General features: G+C 46.1%; 1 protein-coding gene across 3 annotated transcripts in view; it reads left to right on the forward strand.

The window, feature by feature from the left end:
* Window positions 1-20,228, forward strand: part of LOC117607967 (uncharacterized) — a 69,180-nt gene that overhangs the window by 20,071 nt on the left and 28,881 nt on the right. For 2 of the 3 annotated variants that reach the window (XM_034332302.2, XM_034332303.2), the window contains one exon: window positions 14,212-14,301. The gene's annotated coding sequence lies outside the window, so the exon portion shown is untranslated. Of the gene's footprint in view, window positions 1-14,198; window positions 14,302-20,228 lie in introns of those variants that run through there. The other variant, XM_076693376.1, reaches the window with a different exon arrangement.

Genomic DNA, 20,228 nt, shown 5'->3' on the forward strand with positions numbered 1-20,228 from the left:
CGGTTTGCGTGCCACTGATACACGAAGGCAATGGTTGGTGGAGGGAACGCGGCGCGGTGGCCGCCACGATCGTTACATGCACCATTATGTTGCGGCATGGCACGGTGCCCCGTGCTATCGGTAACGGCAGTGCACGCCGCCAGATATTGCTTATTAACTTTGTTTGTCAGAGGGGAGAGAGAGTGGCATGGCGTGGCGTGGTTCAGCTCCGTTCTCGTGTGTCCTCGTAGGTCTAACGGTCGTGGCTTGCTCCTTGCACCGACGACGACGACGGCGACGTCGAAGACGACGACGACTTAGGACCGGTTGTACAGAACGGCACATCGTGCTGTTCACGGATAATCGGCTAAAACCGATCGCCAACCTGTACAGTTAAATGCGTTCCTACCGAACCATTGTCAACGTGGCCACTTTTACGACAATGCCATGGAACGTATCGGAGATCGACGTGAACAATCGGTCGGACGAGCACGCTGCGTACCGTTAACCGATTCTTATTGTTAGTTAGACCAAACGAATACGATTTAATTGAAACCAGACGAGACGACGGTCATAGGTTTGATCTCGCGATAGAACTTCCTGGGTGCATTTCAAATTCAGATTGATACTACATTTGACCGATACCACTTGATTTTTACCGAGCTCCATTACTACACGCGCGAAACAGTTTGACGGAGAGACTCATCAAACAACAAACCGACTAACGAGAAGCGACATAGGTGTCGAGGTATCGGCGTTTCTTTTCTGTTGGTCGAAGGAAGATTTAATGATTGTTAAACGAGCGTCGTTGAATGCAGGATACGTTAACTTGTCAAGAGTAATGCGGGGTAATTGCTATTTATGATGGGATCACAGTGTTGCGTAAAGGCCTGTTAAACGCGCCGGTATAGCATAATTACTTCTCACGATTCCATTGTAATAGTGACAGTTACGTTGCTCTCACACCTGCCCGGGAAACATTGCATCCTCTACCAAACTGTCCCACTCGTAGAACCGAGTCAGCCACGCCAACTTGTATCGTTCTTTTTTTAGAAATTTGGGTTACAGAAATTCAACGCAGAAAATTTAAGGGTTGAAGCCAGATATATTAAAAAATATATATATAAATAAAGGAAGAAATTTGAGTGCCACTGTGACAGGGAGGGTCGCAACGAGGTCCGCAAAGTGAGCGAGGTCCGCAAGAGTGATTGTATTTATCCGAGCGCATAGCGAGTCGCACACGGACACGGACACGCACGTACACAGCCGTGGGCCAGCTAAGGCCCGATAGTTAAGGAACGATGCGGATGGCAGGAGTGAAAGGCCCACGCCCGTGCCTCGGGCTCCTCGGCAAGGGCGACTGGCCCCTCAGCACGCGCGCGTACTCGCGCACAGAGACAGTCAACCTACTCACGTACACGTGCTGGCACACGTGTAACAGACCATCCACTATCCACAGCTCTTTCTCTCTTACCCTTCCATCCTTCCATCCATCCTTCTCTTTTTCTCTCTCAGTTGGTGCACCTCGAACCTCCGTTCTCCATTCTCGCTGAATCCGACGCTCTCTCGTTACCAGACTACGAGAGTGCACCTCTATGCACCTCCGTTCCCGATCAACTTTTATTTTTGGGCTCGATTTTCCTTGCCCCAGGGCTACTCTTTACGACCTCCTCGACCATCTCCTCGAAAAATTCACGAAGACGAATTAACCTCGAATCGGAGAACGAGATTACGCCTCTTCTTCTTCTTTTTTTCTTTTGCACTCGTCGATTTCTCTTGCTCAAGGAGATGATATCCTCGTAACAGTCTCGTAATCGATGGCTTTTTTTGCTGATTGAATCTGCATGATGAATTGAATTTATTTTCAATCATCTACATACGAGCCATCTCCGTTTCGAAGACGTTAACAAGTTAATTGTTAAGTATAACTCAACGTGGTTGAAATTCAATTAAATTCGTATCATCTATCCGTCTCTCCCATCAGCCGATCTCTAACTAAATTATATTTGCGAAATTTTGCTATTCCCATCCGCGAGCTTTATGATCGGCGTTTTACGTAATCCGCTTCGTGACGCGTGTATCTGCCGACGCTAGTGACGTAATTGTACCCTTTGCCTGGTCGCGGGAGTTTGGCTCATCCCGGCGCGGCGTCTCGACGACGACGACGACGGGGAACGGAAGAATACATAGATGTGTGTGTGTGTGTGTGTACGTGTGGAGAGAATCGGTAAACGTAAGGCGTAAAGCGAGCAAAGCGTGGGCTCCCAGCAGATGCGCCTCGGTGTTTCGCAATGCGGGAGCAGAAGACGCCCGATGTTCACGTAGCCTGATCGTACTGAAAGGCGAAGAGGACACGTTCCCAAGGCGTATTCCGTACCGATCCTATAATACAGTCGTCCGTCCTGGTTCGAGCCCGTTACCAGGCTCGCGCAAAAATTCAAACCAACCGCAAGCTTGTTTCAGCCTGGAGAACGTACGGCTGGCCAATGTCCGGTGATGCTCGTTCGTTATCACGTGATCGAAATCATTGAATAGCCCGGTCATTTTTCTCTGTCCAATTCGGACAATAGCGTGGATCGTTTATCAGGATCGCGACGATGCAATCGTCGCGCTAATGACCCGCTTCGATGGATCTTTGAACGTGCCGACCGAATTTCGCGACATTCAATCGGTTTCGACACTGCTGCGTTTCATACGAGAATACAAACTCGAAAAACTTGTATACAAACCACGACGCAACCAAATTCTAAACCCCGAAAAAAAAAGAAAATTAAAGTCAGTAAATTTTGATCAATCGCGAGCACCTAGGCACAGAATTTAAGGGGTTAGTCTCAATAATATCTTCTAATGTCTTCTTAACCCGTTTTATCGAGACACCGTGTGATCCAAAACAAGTGTGCGTGTTCTCACACGTGCTAGAAAGATCGATCGTGGTCGATCCGAACGAAACGAAACAAAACGAATCGATCGGGGTCTCCTTGATCGCCAGAGGCGTCTAGACCGGAGGTAGTAGTACCGATCACGGATGAGAGTGGGTGGAGTCGCGCAGTATCGTTGCTCAACGAGAGAGAGACGATGTCCTCGAGAGTTATCGCGATAAGAAAGGCCATCCTAAGGACACGCCTGGCTTCAAGAGAAGGAGCTTCGATAACGATCGACATCGTCTCTCTTGGTTCGTATCGGCAGCGTTTGCTTGATTTCCAAACGTTGCCACCGAAACCGTTCACATTTGCCCGATGACATTTCTTCGACTGTGAAACAGACCTCTTCTCTTGTAAACATCGCAGACTTTCTCGACTCTTCTTTTCATTTTTCTCTTCTGTTTTTCTAATGAAAGGTAGATCGGTACTCATCCTCTCGATCTCAATCGGACAAAGATTTGCAGCCATGTCGAACTCGATTCCGTTACCCTTCCGTTTAAGAAGTAATCGATGATGGTCATTCGTCTTCGAATCCTCGCGAAATCATTCATCTGTGACCGTCAACGAGGTCGTTCGTGCGTCAAAGACGAAGCTGCAATAACGATCTCGCTGATAAACGTGTCGGATGCAAAACACCAGCGCGTCATCGATCGAACGATACGGAACGGTTTAAATGCCACAAGAAAAAAAAAGTAATAATGAAAAACCTGTTTGCTTCACTTATCCAGGGATTCGCAATAAAGATTCATGGATCATTTTCGCGTAAATCGATGGGAGGTTGGTAACGATTTTTAAGCAGATTTGGCCGTTCTTCGTAAAGAATCTTGTGAAGGAGAACGAGGCGAGAAGCGGGTATGAAAACGAAACGTCTTCCGGTTATCGAGCGCGTTAAGCGGTCGTTAGTTTTCAAGAGGTCGTAATCGCGAACAGTACAAGCGATTCAACGTCTACCTGGTTATCTTTCAACGAGATGGCTTCGCAGAGGAGCGCATCATCGTGGAATTCGAACCGGAGGAAGATGGGAGCAAACGATCGATCTGACAGACGTGATTCAGACGAATTCCGATCCGTGGTTCGATACCGTACCATCTGCACCATCGACTCCTCCTCGTCTTTACGCGGAAGTAACGGAACCCATCTGTCCACGGAATCTTAAGTGATTCTTCGTGGATCATTGATCCCTAGAATGTAGATCAATGGCGACCAACAGTGGCAGCACGTTCGGAAACATTAGAATACCGATTACGTTGATACCATTCCAGACGCGAGCGGAATTCGAAACTGCACCTGGAACATTTCACTCTGTTCCGTGTTCATTTCGTTATCTTTCAAGATATTTCTCAGACAGGAAGCGACTGTTTTTCAATTTTTACTCTCGAGACAGGCCGATTCGCTTTCGTTCGACGATTGAGTAATCAATCATGCTAATCGAGATTCTTTTCCATTCGCCCAGACGTTTCTTGTTCCTGATTCTTTCTGTCGCTCGCGGCGACGATGGCTCGATCGCTTCCTCGCGCGACGAACAATCGCAAACGATTATAGCATCGCTAGCCGCGTTGTGCAAGAAGACGCAAAAACAAAACGTGTGTCCGGATCGATCGCTCGACGCCCGAAGGAGTAGAAAGCCTCGCGATCCTCGTGTCATCGTTCACCGTCATTTGCATGTCTCTCGTCTTGTTCGCGTGTTTACGCTTCGTAACGATCCTGTTAAAAAACGAAAAAAAAAAAAAAAAAAAGAATACAATGACGAGTCACGTGTTTTGTCCTCTTCGAATCTCTCTTCAATGGCGACACGAATGTGGCGATAGAGGAATGTTTTTCTTCGCGAAGAAGACTTGATGCTTACTAAAAATTCGTCTCGTTCTTCTGCTACTTCAATGAATCATAGCTGAAGCATCTATTAAAATTTCTTTGTCATCGTGCGTCATTGCGATCTCGAAGGCTTCAGGTGAAACGGAACGAGGGCTGGACGCGTTGGCCTTTTTGCCGAAGATGCTCGCGGTCGATCGCGGAACCGAGCCGCGAAGGAAGCAGAAAATGAAAAGAAACCGGTTCGATCGACGAACAGATACAGAAAGGAGATCGTATCTTCGGTACCTTCCTCGTGCGTACACGCGATCCTCGCAAATAGCCGTATAATGATGGACTTCGGTGCGACAGTTTTCTAAAGAAGAACCAGATCCGAGGAGGATGAGAAACTGGAGGATTAGTAGGGGAAAGCTGGAAGAGAAACGAAATCAAAGCGAGATGTGGTTGCCGTTTCGCAGGAACAGAAGGCCGTAGTAACAGGATGGTTCACGGAAATCGGAGCAGGTTTCAGCGACCTTGATGTCCTCGCTGATGACGTCCACGACAAAAATCAGAATTCGAGACGACACGATATGCCGCCGCACGTGACGACGTCGACGTCGATTCTTCGGCTTGCTTATCGTTGGCCTCGATTTTTCTTTTCCTTTTTATTTCATTCACCGCGTTAGATGATATTTCGTGACTCGAGCGTTCCTCTTTCGAATCGCGAGAGATTCCGCGGATCAGTTTCGTTATTACTGCATCGGTAATTCATTAACGATCGAGCCAGTCCTGTTTAAACGGGTCTAAATGATAGATCGGCCACGAGGAGGATGCCGATGGGTTTCCCGGTTTTTGTCGAGTCGTCGGTCGTGCCGCCTACGACCCGGTTCGATCACGGTAATAGGCTGCCTCGGTTCGCCAAGGGCCCCCGTTGAAGCTGCAGTTGCAGTTGCAGCACGCGGATCGATTTTCTACGTGGAAACTGCACGATCCAATCGGTACTGACCCCGACGACCCCCGTCGCATGACTTGGATCCGCTGCCAGCACCAGGCCTCGCTCTTTTCGCTCGATAATAAGCCACGGATTTATTTGCCGGTACCTACCTGAACGTCGTCGAAACGAAACAAATTCTTTATTGGCTTATTTAACAGGTTGATTGGTATCGTTGATGCGGTAAGAAAAATAATATTTTATTCGAAATGACTAGTATAAGAGGTTTGGGTCAGGTTGCATCATCATCACCTTGCTGAAACATATAATTTGCCCTAATCACTTTATTTATCTTCCTCTCAATCAATAAAGAATAAGGTAGTTTCAATACAAATTGAAACATGCCTCCCTTCATTAGGAGTTACGATGGAATTCCGAGTTCGAACAGGCAGACTGACTTCGAAAATAAATCATCTGGCAAACGTTCGAGAACCTTTTCACATTCTTCAATTAATGCTCTTAATTTGCGAAGTTTAACAACACGTTACGGTGCAAATGCAGATATGTTACCCTGCGTGTTTCCTCCTTAGCCACATTAATCGTTCAGATGCGAATTCAGGTGCTAAATCCATCTTGCCCCATCGGTCTACGCAATCGATCCAATTGATCATTCCTTACGTTTCCCCTTTCCGAACGATCTCCTTCTCCTCCCGCTCTCACTTTCACTCCATTTACCTTCTCGTCCCTCGCGATCCTTCCCGTGATTCTAAGGTCGCCTCTACCTCCCTAACTTCATCATCCTGAATCCGATTCACATTTCTCTTACGTCAATCCCATCGAGCCTTGATCCTCCTTCCTCCACATGTGTACACTCGAGTTTTGCTTTCGTTCAAAAATCCAGTCCGACCGCGTTTCCTCCCGAGCACGCTCACTTTCCCCGTTGACCAGACAGACGCGTCCACGTAATCCTCGCGATATTCGCCAGGGTAAACGGGGCAACCAATCGGTAGAAGCTCGAAGCGATCCAGAATCTAATCCGGTCGGATGCCCCTGGGCTTAGAAAGGCGTGGTTGCACGTATATACAACCGTAGGAGAGAAGGTGTCGTCACAGACGAAGAGGACGGCTACGGCGTGTGGGTGGTGAGGAACAGAGAGCCTATGTTTCTTTTTCGATCGTGACGTTGCAAATTAGGTCGCTCGGTTTTAATGTTACACGTAAAATCGAACACATCGATTACCACCCTAGTAGATCCTGTCACCCTCTCGTCTCGTCTCAAGATCGTCTTCGTATTAATCCTTCGGTGACGTAATCCCGGCGAACATTAAGGTCGCCCCTTAAGGTGAGGTTCACTGTACGCGATGGAAAAAAGAAAATAAAAAGGGTAAACGCATTGGTAATGACAGAATCTTACGTAACGCGTCCCTGGTGATTCTTTTTTTATACTCGCAGTATTATTCTTGGATACGAAAGGTGGGTCTACCTGGATCCACCGGGCGAGTTATTAATCGTTATCATTTATCACTGGCCGGCTACCAATCGAGGGTGAAAGTTCCGTACTCGTTAGCGTCTCGAAAAGGTCTCTTTCTATTCGAAACGGAAATCAAAAACCAGTCGGATCGAGTGTGTCTCGAATGGAAGACAAGAACAGCACCCCGATTGTGTTAACTGCAACAGGATGCTGCACAGCCTCGTCATCGGACGAATCGACGGAGAACGCGGGACGTCCTGTCATCGGTGTCGCTGGTGAAAGAAAAGTGACAAAGGGACAGAGAAAGAGCGAGGAGGGAGGCAAATGGGTATTGTGGCACGGTGATGCAACACAACTCCGCCCCAGTTACTTGCAGAGATCTTACCGAGAGTGAACCAACAGAGAATGGAGACGAAGAAGAAGGAGGAGGAGAAGGAGGAGGAGGTGGTGGAGAGAGTACACGGACTGAGGTTTATTCACGAGGAACGGGCCGGATAACTTGGCGAGATCTTTGCTACCTATTCATTATTTTGCTAAACGTTGATCGGCAAGGCGCCAAGGCCACCGGTTCGTATCTCCAACTCGCCATTGTTCGGAAATATTCACCTAGCTTAATGAGCACGCATGGGCGGCCACGCACTTCGATCCAATGCTCGAAGGGTGAGACTATCGATCAACACAACATTTATTGCTCATTTTCCTTCGATCGGACAGAAGAAAAATTAAATAATATCTCGTTGGCTTTTGCTAGCTGGTACGAGTGTATTTTATTGATATCAAGATACGTTCGAGATACCGTACACAAGTGAATGGTTTTAGTTTAGACGAAGGAACATTTGTTCAACCCTTTCACTACGGTAATATTCGTTGAAAGGATTGAAAAATTTTTTAACTATCCGAATGTTTGCATTAATTCTAATTCACGCGTTGAACATCGGTACGTTTGTAAGTAGGAAGTTTGCGTGTTTCACAATTACCCTGATCGATTACTTCGCATGTGTCGTCAATTTAATTAAAAGGGCTGTATAAATAGGCGCGATAAACAGACGAGTTGCGCGACTTGCTCAATGCCGGATCTAACAATAAGAGAGACACCAGTGTAGGAAGGTAATACTAGGCTGCACGATACAATTATCGTTATTTACGCTCGCCTTTAATCCACGACGCGGAACAGAGGACAATCCAGTCTGTTCAATTAATTTCAATACGCTTCTATCGTGCCTGTCCTCGTATCACTCGGGGAAAAGAAAAAAACATTGTTCAGAGGATATTAACCCCTCGCGCGTCCCTTAGTTTCTTAAGATCGTTTGTCCCTTCGAACGTTCCTATAACAAGATTTTCGTCCTGATAAGAAGAGAGAGGGTTTCTGGTTCGTTAACGGTGGTTCACGTCATCGTGGAAGTAGGATTACGCAGCTGGAGGAGCAGAGAGGCGGAAGAAGGCAAAGTAGCGATAAATTTAGTGGAACGTTAGAACCGAATTGCACGCGTTAGGACTAGGTGTAGGCGGGTTATATTGCTCGAGCCGGCGACCCACTATAGACTATTGCACGCCGTGAAGCAGTAAAGGAATTTAGCCTTATAAATCAGCAACATGACTGCACCGTGCCACACCTTTCCCTTCTTGGGGCAATCACGAGTCGTCACCGTATCGGCAACATCCCTGCCCGCTCAGGCTACGCTTACCGTCCTCCTCGGATCCTTTGTCTATCCGACCGCGATCACGTCGGTTACGAAAGCTCGAATTTTTGGACACCTGCTACTGGAATCGTTTTCCAATCGCGATCCGAAAATTTCAACGTGAAAGATTGAAAGCTAAACGGTCTTCGAGTGGGATCCGGGATAGAGCAATGAGAAAATTACGACCGCGAAACGTCCCTTTCGGCATGGAAACTAGAATCTAGGACGCAACGAAACAAGGAAGAGAGGCTGCTCACCGCCCGCAGCCAGGATCAAGATTTAAACAGTATCGGTATAATCGATGCACCCCGAAGGGCGCATGCAAGCCACCGAGGAGAAAGATTTTCTACAACTACAAAACACGCGACGACCGTTCGAACCGAAGATAAATCGATGCTGAATAAATCAAAGACGGATACGTGGGGAAACGTGTAATAGATATATCTATCAATGCACCGTTCGAGCTAACGTTTGAAACAAATTACCTCATTAATAAGATTTCGAATTTATTATACAATCGAACTTGTGGAAATATAATAATTCAATGAGGACATTATTTCGGCAAAGTGGGACACAAGGAAAATATTGTATCTACTCTGTTAATGAGATGCGGGGGCGAAGACGTCTCATTAATAACTGTTTCCTCGTTGAATTTGCCGAAAGGGCCAGCGACGAAAAGACCGGTTGGGTCGACTAGAGGCTCGGGTCTTAATTGGCTCCTGTGGAGAGATACTCATTGTGCGTGTTCACAATGGACGCGAGAAAACGCGGTGAAGAAGGACAGACGTCGAAGGTGCGCGTCCTTTTGAACCCTTGCAACGATACACGGAATTTTAACGAACGAGATTTCTTCGATCGTGCGGCGATTTCCTCGGTTTTGCCTGACTCTTTTAGCTCGTCCAGTTCAAGAGAGTAGAATGTTACCGCTAGGTACAGAGGGGGTCGAGTTAGGTATGGATTAGGTGAAAATGGCGATCGGCGAATCTTTGCTTGGATAGACGGAATTTTAACGAACGGTGTTTCTTCGATCAACTCCTGTCGCTTCCTGAACCGTTTGATCGGTATGATTCGACGGCCAACACCACTTGCAACCACTTTCGAAAGTTTTTCCTCGCTCGATGGGAATTCGAGAGGGCAGAGGAGCGAAAGGAAATTTTAGTTGAAATAATTTAGATTCTGTGCTCTACTTTCGCGATACATCTATCCTATAACAAATAGTCTTTTAATCGATTCACCATATTAATACTTTCATTGATTTTTTACATCCGAATCCAATCAATTGTTCATTTGTTTATCTATTACTTTCACTAATTTTCTATATCCAAATCAAATCTTCCACTTTCTCAGGAACAAAGAGAACTGTTTTGACTGGCACAGTGGAAACAGACGTATATAGTCAGACACTTCACTAATCAAAATTCTATTTCCTTCTCTTAATTATTTCTGATCCCCTTACGGTTTCTCGACGAATGTGCATCTGTGGTGTAGAAATCTAATCTACTAATGGTATAGCAAGAAAATGATGTAGAATGACGCGGTGATCGTCTAGGAACCGGCTGGATTCGCATGCGTGACCTGTCCTTAAGCGTCGCGATTCAGGCCGGGCTAAAGGTAAATGTTAAGAGAGACACACCAGCCACTCTGATCTGCATAATTATATTCACGCGTTACATAACGCCTGTTATCCGGTTATCTTGGCGTCGTACGTGTACCGTTCCGCCGTGAAATTTCTTTTGCTCGCGCATCCAAGACCGCCTCGAACCGTGTGAAAATCGGCTCGCATAATTTCCGAACCATCGCTGATAACCAACGATATTCCATCGAAATAATCTACATTGATTTTCTCGGATCGTTTCGCCCCCATAGTTTCATACTTTCCTTATAATCATTGTTTTTCATCGTCTCGTTTATGATCATTGCGCAAATCTTCAACATTTATACATTCGTGATGGTGTTCGAGTATTTATTGAGTAGGAAACAGGAAAACCGGTTACCGAAGCGTTTGCCCCGATGAAAATTAGATTGTTTTTCTCCTTTCGAGGTTTACGGAGACTGAAATCGCAGGGTCCGTGACCCACTACTCTTCTCTTTACCTCGGCGAATTTATGACGTTTGCGTGACGCGAAATTTGATGACTGACGGTATTTGACTGAGCATGATATTGTATGGAAGTGGTCGGATCGTGGAGGTCATCGATGACCAACACTTGCACTTTTGAATCGTCGAAACAAATGAAAAGGCGCTGGTATCGGTTCGCCAAAGAGTCAGAACGCTTCGGGTGCAGCCTTTCGAGCTGAAAGCAGAAAGAAACAAAGAGCGCGATGATGCGAGAGGAGGAAAAGGAGGGACATAGAAGCGGATGCTAGCTAAGAGGCAGACAGTCACGTTGCCGGTTGCTGGCTGCCGGTTTACTAGCTGCTTTCTTGGCGACACGCCCTGCCCTGATAACACCCACACCAGCAAAGATAAGCCGGTATTAATAGATCCGTGCGTCCTGTACCTTTCGCAACATCGACCGGTGCAGCTCTCGGGCGCGCAACGTTCACGCGGAAACGCCGACGCGATAGTGCCGGCTCCGTTGGATGCGTTTTTCCGAAAAAAATTCTCGTGGAAACAGTTAAAGAGCAAAGGGCTACGGAATCTCGAGTAACTATAAATCGCGGAAATGGCTAGTAAGCAAAAGCGAGATAATTATGCTTAATCGTAATAATTTGTAGCGAACGGCTTAACGGTAACCGATAAGAGGGATCGTTTAGCGAGGATTACTCGCTCCCTTTTTTTTTTCTCTCTTCCTCTGCTTTTCTCAGCAGGCTTATTGAATTTCTACACCGTGGCCGACCAGTTTTCCCATGTCTTACAGATCAGGATGCAATTACCTACACCGTGACGCCGTTTCATACGTTCGCCGGCAATTAACGCGAATATTCGACACGGTTCCGAGATGATTTGCTTATCTCTGATAATCGTACACGCAATTATTTTCTATACTATTTGTTTTTTTCTTTTTCAAAATATCCTTTAAATTGAATTACTCTGCTTCTTATCGTGGACGCGAGACTTGTAAACTTTGTAGCTTTATATAATTTTGATACTAGAAATTTGTTCGATCAAACGGATTTGTGTATTGTAATAAAACGATGGTGCTAGTACAATTGATCCAGTGCGAACGTAATAAGTCTGATCAAATCATGTTGCAATCATGTTACCAACCTGGTGCTGGGAATATCTCAGGTTGCAACCGCAAAAGGTTAATATATGTGATAATTTGATAGTATTAATAGTCTCGTCAGTCCCGTTAGCTTAATAGTTAAACAATCTTGAAACATTATTGGTTTTTAAGAATAGGGACTACGTTAATTGTATCCATTCGTTTCCCCGTTGCAAGTTTTTTAAGTAGTAGAAAATACGAATACGCCGACATCGTACTATTATAAAACGATTTGAATTATCCCAATCTAATGATCTAACAGAATGCATATTATGCATCAACCAAGGTAGATCTCGATCCGGGTACAAAAGATCCACCGATTTCTCGTTTCGCTCGTTTATCGTTCGTAATATCTTTATCCGAGCCACTCCTCGGCTACGTTTGCGATCATTAAATCTTGTACTCCATTCAAAAAGAGGGGAAAAAACCTCGCAACGATCCGATGATAGGAGATCGATTACTTTCCAGACGAACGTTACACGCAGATGTTTTTGCCAATCGTGGAAAAGTCGAGCCTCCGTGCCGAACTGTGCTGGATTACGTAAATCGCTTGTTTTTCGTGTTCAACGATCTACGCTCGCGCAAATAATCGTCAAATTATCGCGGAACGAAACTAGACTCGTCGAGGGAAACGTGCTCTTAGGAAATTATCAATTAATACGCGCCCTCGCCTTTCCCTGCGAGTCGTAACAACGATTTTTCAAGGTGCTTGCACCTGCATGAATCAGCTTTCCTTCTCTGTTTCTTTGTTTTTTCCTTCTTTTTTTTTTTTTATCCACCGTCATTCGTTTCGCAAACGGAACTGCTCGACTCGCGACGTCCAGCGAAACGACGTCAAACGTCGCGTAACCCGTTCGCAGCGTTTCAGTTGCTGATCCTTGAAGATCGAAAGGATTCTGGTCTTGATAGTTGTAGATTGTATGAAATTAATGAAGAGTAGCTAATACGAAGCTTCAGTTTCTCGCCTAAAAAAAGGGGTCAATTCGCTTCGCCAGTTTCATGTTTTGCCAGGATAAAAGATAGAGTCGCTAACGACACCGTTCACATTTGGACCTTGAGCCTGATTTGGCAATTGATTTTGAGTAGATTTCCGATTCGTTCCGCTTCTGTTTTGCTGGCTTCTTAATGAATCAATCTCGGCTGGATCGTGTGTCTATCCGCTGTGGGGTTTCGATCGACTTCTTTCTCGACTTCCTTCGGGAACGACATCTGGTTTCGCAAACAGAACTCGTTATTTCGTTACTAGATTTCCCTGCAACCTGCTCGCGGATCCGCGTGGCGAATGTTAAGGGGATCTACTTGGGATTCTGGAAACGGCGCGGAACGATCGGCGCCGAGAGAGGAGCACGCACGCTCGTTTCGCGCGATTCCGCGCCGATAACGGAACGTCGTCGTCGCTGGCTCTCGGTACCCAGCCCCCTTTCGCGGGACCAAGTAAAAGTAGAAAAACTTCTTCCTCGTGTTTCGCATCACGAACTTCGTACAGCCTCTGAACCGGATTCGAAGAGAAATGCGTCGCGCGACGCGTTTTTTTGTTGCTGAAATTGCAACATGTCTTTGACTCGAAATCGCTGTCGAAGAACTTTGGTGGTCGCAAACTTCACGGAATTTATTACCTTTTTCCCATCTCGGATACCCGAAAGTTTGCCCAGTAAAAAGTGATAAATGTCTTATAATGTCTTAAAACCTTGAAGACTTTATAAAGGAACGAAAGAAGAAAAAGAAACAAACAAATGTACTTACCCTTTTCTAATTAGGAAAGTAGATGTACTTACTCAATATCCCACACATTCGACCTACATTTCGCTTGAAAGTTCACCCACCGAATTGCCACAGAAGCAAAGATCTCTCGTCATAGAGACGATCGGCATCGCGGCGTATCGCAATCGGGGTCCCGATTAAATCAAACTATCCCGTAGCCTGGCAAACGAGCACGCCCTTCTTCTCGAATTAAACAACCATAAACGCTGGTATTACGCGGTCGGTCACGTCCCCGTTGGGCCCGTAGAAACGATTAACCCGCAAAAATTGCACCGTGAAAAGGCCGTTTTCGCGAAGGGACGAAAGTTTCGATCCGCCGCCCCGGCAGACCCGTTAATCCGATTACCCGTTCGCCGCGTAATGGACGGACCTCGTGATCACCGACGAGGGAGAGGCAACGGTGAACCGAGTCATCAGGTTGCAAATGACCTCTGTCTACCCGTTGAATTAACGGATGCTCTTCAATTTCAGGGTAATGCCACGGTTAAGAAGAGATGCTTACGCCTGCGGCTTCGATTGCACGCTACTCCCCTAGAGACCAAGGAACGAAGCGAACCACGGGTAAGTGGTTATTCAGAAAAAAAGAAACGAAATCGTGAAATATGTTTGATCCCTTGGTTCCCAGGCGAAATAAGGGCTATCGAAAGGAATATTCCCGTAAGTAGGTAAGAAAATGGAACCTTGAATCGAGAGCCATAGGTACGTGCTTCGAACGAATCGAACAAAACGAAAAACCGGTTTCGCCCTGTTGCACGATTACTTTCGGTAATAATTTATTTGGTCGATAATTCAATGGCAGAACGCATACATTGGATCGTTTATTACCCGCGAATCGAGCGTTAATTTCTACAAAGAAATATTGGAAGGATCCAACAGCTCGACCGGCGTCTTACAGTGAACGCACTCCGTCGTGTTTATATCCACGTAATACGCCGATTAATCGTACAGAGACCGACATTAATCATCGAGCAAACTTTGATAGATACCTATTTCTTTTTTTTTTTTTTTTTTTTTTTCGTTTTTTTTATTATTCAGGTACAGTCACTGCAAATCCGTTTAACGCGTCAAATACTGTAAATTTTTCATTAGAATGAAGTAACATCTTCTAATGATTCCTCTTGGTAAGATCACAATAGAACAAATTGATCGAAGGAAGTTTGTCTCGATCCTTTTACGAGAAGGTGTCGAAGCAACGCGATGGCGCAAATCGACCACCCTACCATTCGTCTTATCGACGCGAGCGCACACGGAAACGTGGCGCAACGAAATAACGAGTTCTAATTGCGAAAGCAGATCTGCAGGCCAGGTGGCGAGAAAAAAACGACGAAGGTGCACCCGGCACCTGATTCATTTGAGTAGATAACGATCTATGACGCAGATACGCGAGCGGGTCGCCTTTAAAAATCGTTCTTCCACGCCTCGATCTCTCGCCCTTTCCACGCCAGTTCCATGAGCCGGCTGTTTTCTTTCTCCTTCGTACGATCAATTCTACCGCCTTTTTTCTCTTCCTCTTTTCCGGGCGCGATGAAATTGCTTCTTTGTACGTAGGTATCGTTGGATCGATACCCTGATAACGATTATTGAAACACCTTCTGTCATAAATTTTCCACGTTTACGTCACGATACGCTCTTATGATTGTATTATGCAAATTCGAGGCTGTTCACCTTTTCATGGTGTAGGAGTTTGTTTTGATTTAATCTTTGCAAGATTGAGAACCTCCCTTATTCGAACTAATAGCCAGACTCACCGGTGACTTAGAAGTTGCTTCAGTAAAAAGCGACTTGTATTTTTTGTACTCTTGAGTAAGAAGAGAATGGATTGTCGTAAATTCAATTAAGGTGCATGAAAACATAAAAATTATTTTTCTTTTTTTCTTTTTTTGAAGTATTTTCAACTTCTCAGCGTTTTGGTAACGAGCGATAAATCGATTTTAGCTTCGAATGATATTACACAAACGCTGCTTATCAAAACGTGAAACTGGTTATGATTCAGATTCGATAAATAATTACCGGTTAAGTTGGATACGTTAACGCCGCGAAACGTTCGAACAACGAGCATGGAAATCGCAATCGGGTGGTCGGCTGATTCATGGATCGACGATTCCGTGTTTCATTAAAACCGAAGAGAAAAGACTGTTATTAGCTAATTGGATCTCGAGCAGGAAGGTAAACGTTGCGAAAATGATTTTTCTTCGCGTACTAGCGCCGATCGTTATCAAAGTGGTCATGTCTGCAACCGACGCTGATAAGAGGTTTATTATCGCGTCGTGTTCATAACGGGTCCTTGCATACGTAAAAGGAATCGTATCGAGAACTGGGGATAATCTTGAACATCTCTTAACGAGAGCATCGACTGTACCTAATGTGTCTCGAATTGAACCTGCCGTCCTTTCAAAAAAAACAGTACCTACTTGGTTTTCTTTCCAAATTCGACAAAAATTGTACGATTATATCCTGGCAATCTAATATCTTTATCAATCCATAAAAAGTTCGTAAAAATAGATGATAAGTAAACGCGTGAATGGCCACCCAGAAATGTTCCGGGAACCCGTAGCGCACAATCTCAGCATGAGAATATTGCCATAATATTGTGCGAAAATGGCCGGTGCAATGGAATCGTTGGTGAGAATTATAGAGAGCAGCCCCGTCCCGACTTATCGTCCTCGTCGGGGTTTATGGCAAGTTAACGAGTTACTGACTGCGAAGCAGATCGCCTCACGATAAACTCTGCTCCGCTATTCCCGGTATTTGATAAACTAATTGGCCGATCCGCGGTTCGTCGTAGCGTTTCAATCAGCCGTCCCGTTATCGCCGTTAACAGGTTTCCTCCGACCACTCGGCCAGTTCTCACACGCGCGTATCCTTCTTCCTCGATCGTCCTGCGATCCTTTCGATACCGATACCCGCCGCGATCGGTCGCGTCTTTCGCAGGCATTCGTCTTAAAAAAGTTGTCTCTTCACCGTCCATTAATTAGATAGTCGTGAAGCGTTGCGATTAGACGATTCTTTTTGCTTCTCCTTCAAACAGATGACGACTAGATGGCCGAGACTCGACTTACTTAGATCTTATTGTTAGATATCATTTCAACGTGTTTCGATGCGACACGTTAGGAAATGTTGCTCAAGAAGAAGCCGCGAAACGGGAAAACGATCGATTCGAATGATCCCCGTTTCAGATAGACTGATCAGACGCAATTCATACCGGCTTTCATCTATTTTATCATCGAATCTGGTACTCGTCTTCCCGTTCGCGTTTCGTCATTGACGATAGAAGAGCACTTTCTAGGTTTCTTTGTTTGGCGTGGCCGTTCGACAAGGCTAATCCTAGGTGATGGATAGGATCGATTAACCGTTCATCGCTACAATTTCCCAGCAGATGTTCCTCCAAGATCGTTCTACGTTTCCGGATCTAGTAAGCCGCGTTCGAAACGTTCCTTCGATTAATCCCGCGTCCGTGGCTTTCACCTGTTTCCATGTGACGCGAAACACGTGCCGCGGCGAACGATTCATAATCGAGGCGAGTCCGAAATCGAACCGAGATCGTTAAGCGATCGATCGACTTTCTATTTTATGCAGCGACCGGTGAGGGGAGATTCTATTCCAGGCAGGAAATTGTTCTGTATAGGTTGTCGTAAGAAGTCTGATGCCCGGACAATTGCCGTACTGGTACCATTGATACCAGAATGCTTTTCAGTCGATACACGAAAATAAATTCCTACCATTCCTCGAAGACAATGGGGATAAAATGAAAATGAACTAGGCTTGAAAGGTTGATGTTTGCATAGGTAGTTAGAGAAGGACCGTAGATGGAAGCCGATCTGGTCGGCAGCAAACGTGTCCAGATGGGCAGAAATGACGGTGCCAGGCGTCAGTCCACACGTAGGCAGATAATGAGCAGTGAGATACGTGTACGAGTGTACACACGGGGATGTAAATGATAGGCTAACATAGGAAATGCCAGCTACGGCGCTATGCATCATCCCAGGTGGCCAAGTGTCAAGAGCTAGGGGACACACACTCATTTCGCGACAATCGCTCGGCATTGTGCCACCGAATCACGATTAAGGCCGATCGACCTTATACGACCCGATCAACCTTAACCGGCTGCTTCGTATCGCGTTCATTCCGTGTCTTCGGACACACGCGTGACAAATGGCTGATTTCAGGGTCGAGAAATGCTCGACAAACGTTGAATGAGAAACGATTAAGGGCAATTAGAGGAGACGGGCGATAATTAATTCCTGGGAGCAGAAAGGTACTCCTTTTTCGTCCCAACGATGCACCGTTTTGCTATAATTCGTATTCCCTTTCCTATATTTTGATGATCACTTAGCTCTGTCTAGGATTCGCCAGACGAACAGTAGAATATTCTGCAATCATCCGTTTCCTCGTCTCGTCGTTACGGTTTAAGTAATCATTTCCTTCGAAAGCCATAATGAACGCCGGATGAGAGGCAGTCGAGAAAAAAGGAAGGAATGTTTCACCTCTCCTTCGTCGATCGAGCGTTTCAAGGAATCGTAGAAAACAGTATGGAAGAGGCTCGGAAATTCGTCATGGTGGCCTCGCTGAGAAAGGACAACGGAATCTATTCGTACGCGATATAATTGACCGACTTGTCACGCATCGTCACCATCTTGACGTCTAGGCACGCTCCTGGAGAACGAGATTCGAGGCCAAATGGACCCTAATCTTCCACGGTGAGGCATCCGAACGAAACCGTGAGAAACACCTCCGTCTTCTCTTCTTCCTGCAATCTTTCGTCCAACTTTTTCAACAGCCCTCCCGCAGATTCTACCTTAGCCTAATAGTTTCTCTGGAAACTCGACGATACCCCTTTCTCGTTTCCGTTCAGGGACTTTTTCGAGAAGTTACGTAAAATATTACTATCGAATAAGATATTGTATTTCTTTCTGCCACTAAAGTCAAAGGAAACGTATGCATCGAGGGGTTAAAAGGCAGCTCGAGAATCGATGTCAATGCACGAGCTCGGGTTCGAACATTAATTTATCGCGGCACGCGATTACTTTCTCGGCTCGTTGTTTATTCGCCGCCGAAAGTCGCGGCTCGTCGACGCCTCACCGAATAAATTCCGACCGTGTAGGCAGAAGCCAGTTTCAATTGTCGCCTCTTCTCGACCGGTCAACGAACGACGAGGAAAGTCGACGAAATTTCAGTGAGAATGAGAGAAAGGAGAAGCATGGACGAAGCTCTGGCAGAGTGCGACGTGCTGCGATCCAATTAAGCCCGACGACGAATTCGCGAATAAATCTCTCCGAGAAAACAGCCACTTTCTGCTCGCCGCGTATAATAATTCGGCACTGTCGGTCAGCTTCTGGTTAACGATTTCACGTCCTGCACCCACCTACGTCTCTGTTGTTCGTGAAATTGCCAGAGTCTTTGGGTGTAACGAACGTCGTGAATGTGGAACGATATAAGATTTGCGAATAAATCTTCGGTATTTTTGACGAAATATATCTCAGTATATCCCAAACGAAATTATTGACTCAAGGGATATCTGAAAAACGTGCTAATTACCCGGAACTGTGATTCACCCTAATTACTTGGAATTGGTCACAGGTACCATTGGGTAGTAGAGCTCGAGATAAATTCCTTTATTTAAATGAAATTAAAAGGAATTGGAAAGATCCCGGTAAATTGGTAGCGAGGTTTGCGATCGAGGATCGAGAGGCAACGGTGGATCTGGATGCCTGCATCCGCGAGCGACGTGGAGCGAATAGTAGGGCGTGGGGTGGCTGACTACTCCTCGGGTCTAGATCGGTGCCGCAAGGTGGTCTCAGGTGGGGAGTTAACGGCGCAGTGTCGGCAGGAAAGGGAGGGAGCGACGACTTAGAAAGTGAAACTGAAAACGCCAAGTCGGATGCGAGAGGACCCCACCCTGGCGTGGTCTACTCGCACACTTACACAGGGACGCGGACGTTCTGACGCGATCTTACCGTTCGTGCAAAAATTCCCGTACACCGGTACGCGCGCCACTGGAGATTGGAAATTTTGCAAAAGTTCAGATATCCGCCACGCGTGCTTCCTGTTGGCGCAAGCGTTGACTTTGTTCACTGATTATCGAGTAAACTTGGAATTTCATCGATCGAAGGAAAAATTTTGATGAAATCTTACGAATAAGATCGTTCTTCGACCGAAGATACGGAATAGTTTACCGGTAAAAAGTAGCGTAGCGAAAGGGTTAAAGAGAGCTACGGCGAACGGCAGGATCGATGGAAAAAAGGGACAAAGGATGACGAGTGGAAGGAGGCGACGAAAACGCAAAAAACACTTCCCCTTCACTTTTCCCCGCGGCCGAGGTACGACCAGAAGAACCTAGTCTAGCCATACGAAAGCAGAAAATCGGCGACTCGACTTCGTCCTCGAAGGAGTAGGTGTACCAGGACACGTCGTCGCGCGAGCAGACCATTCAGGAAGGAGGGGAGATGTTAGAAAGTAAAACCGAAGAGTTAAACTTCCACCGACGGCGA

Source organism: Osmia lignaria, chromosome 3 (assembly GCF_051020975.1).
Source record: "Osmia lignaria lignaria isolate PbOS001 chromosome 3, iyOsmLign1, whole genome shotgun sequence".
Classification (NCBI taxonomy): domain Eukaryota; kingdom Metazoa; phylum Arthropoda; class Insecta; order Hymenoptera; family Megachilidae; genus Osmia; species Osmia lignaria.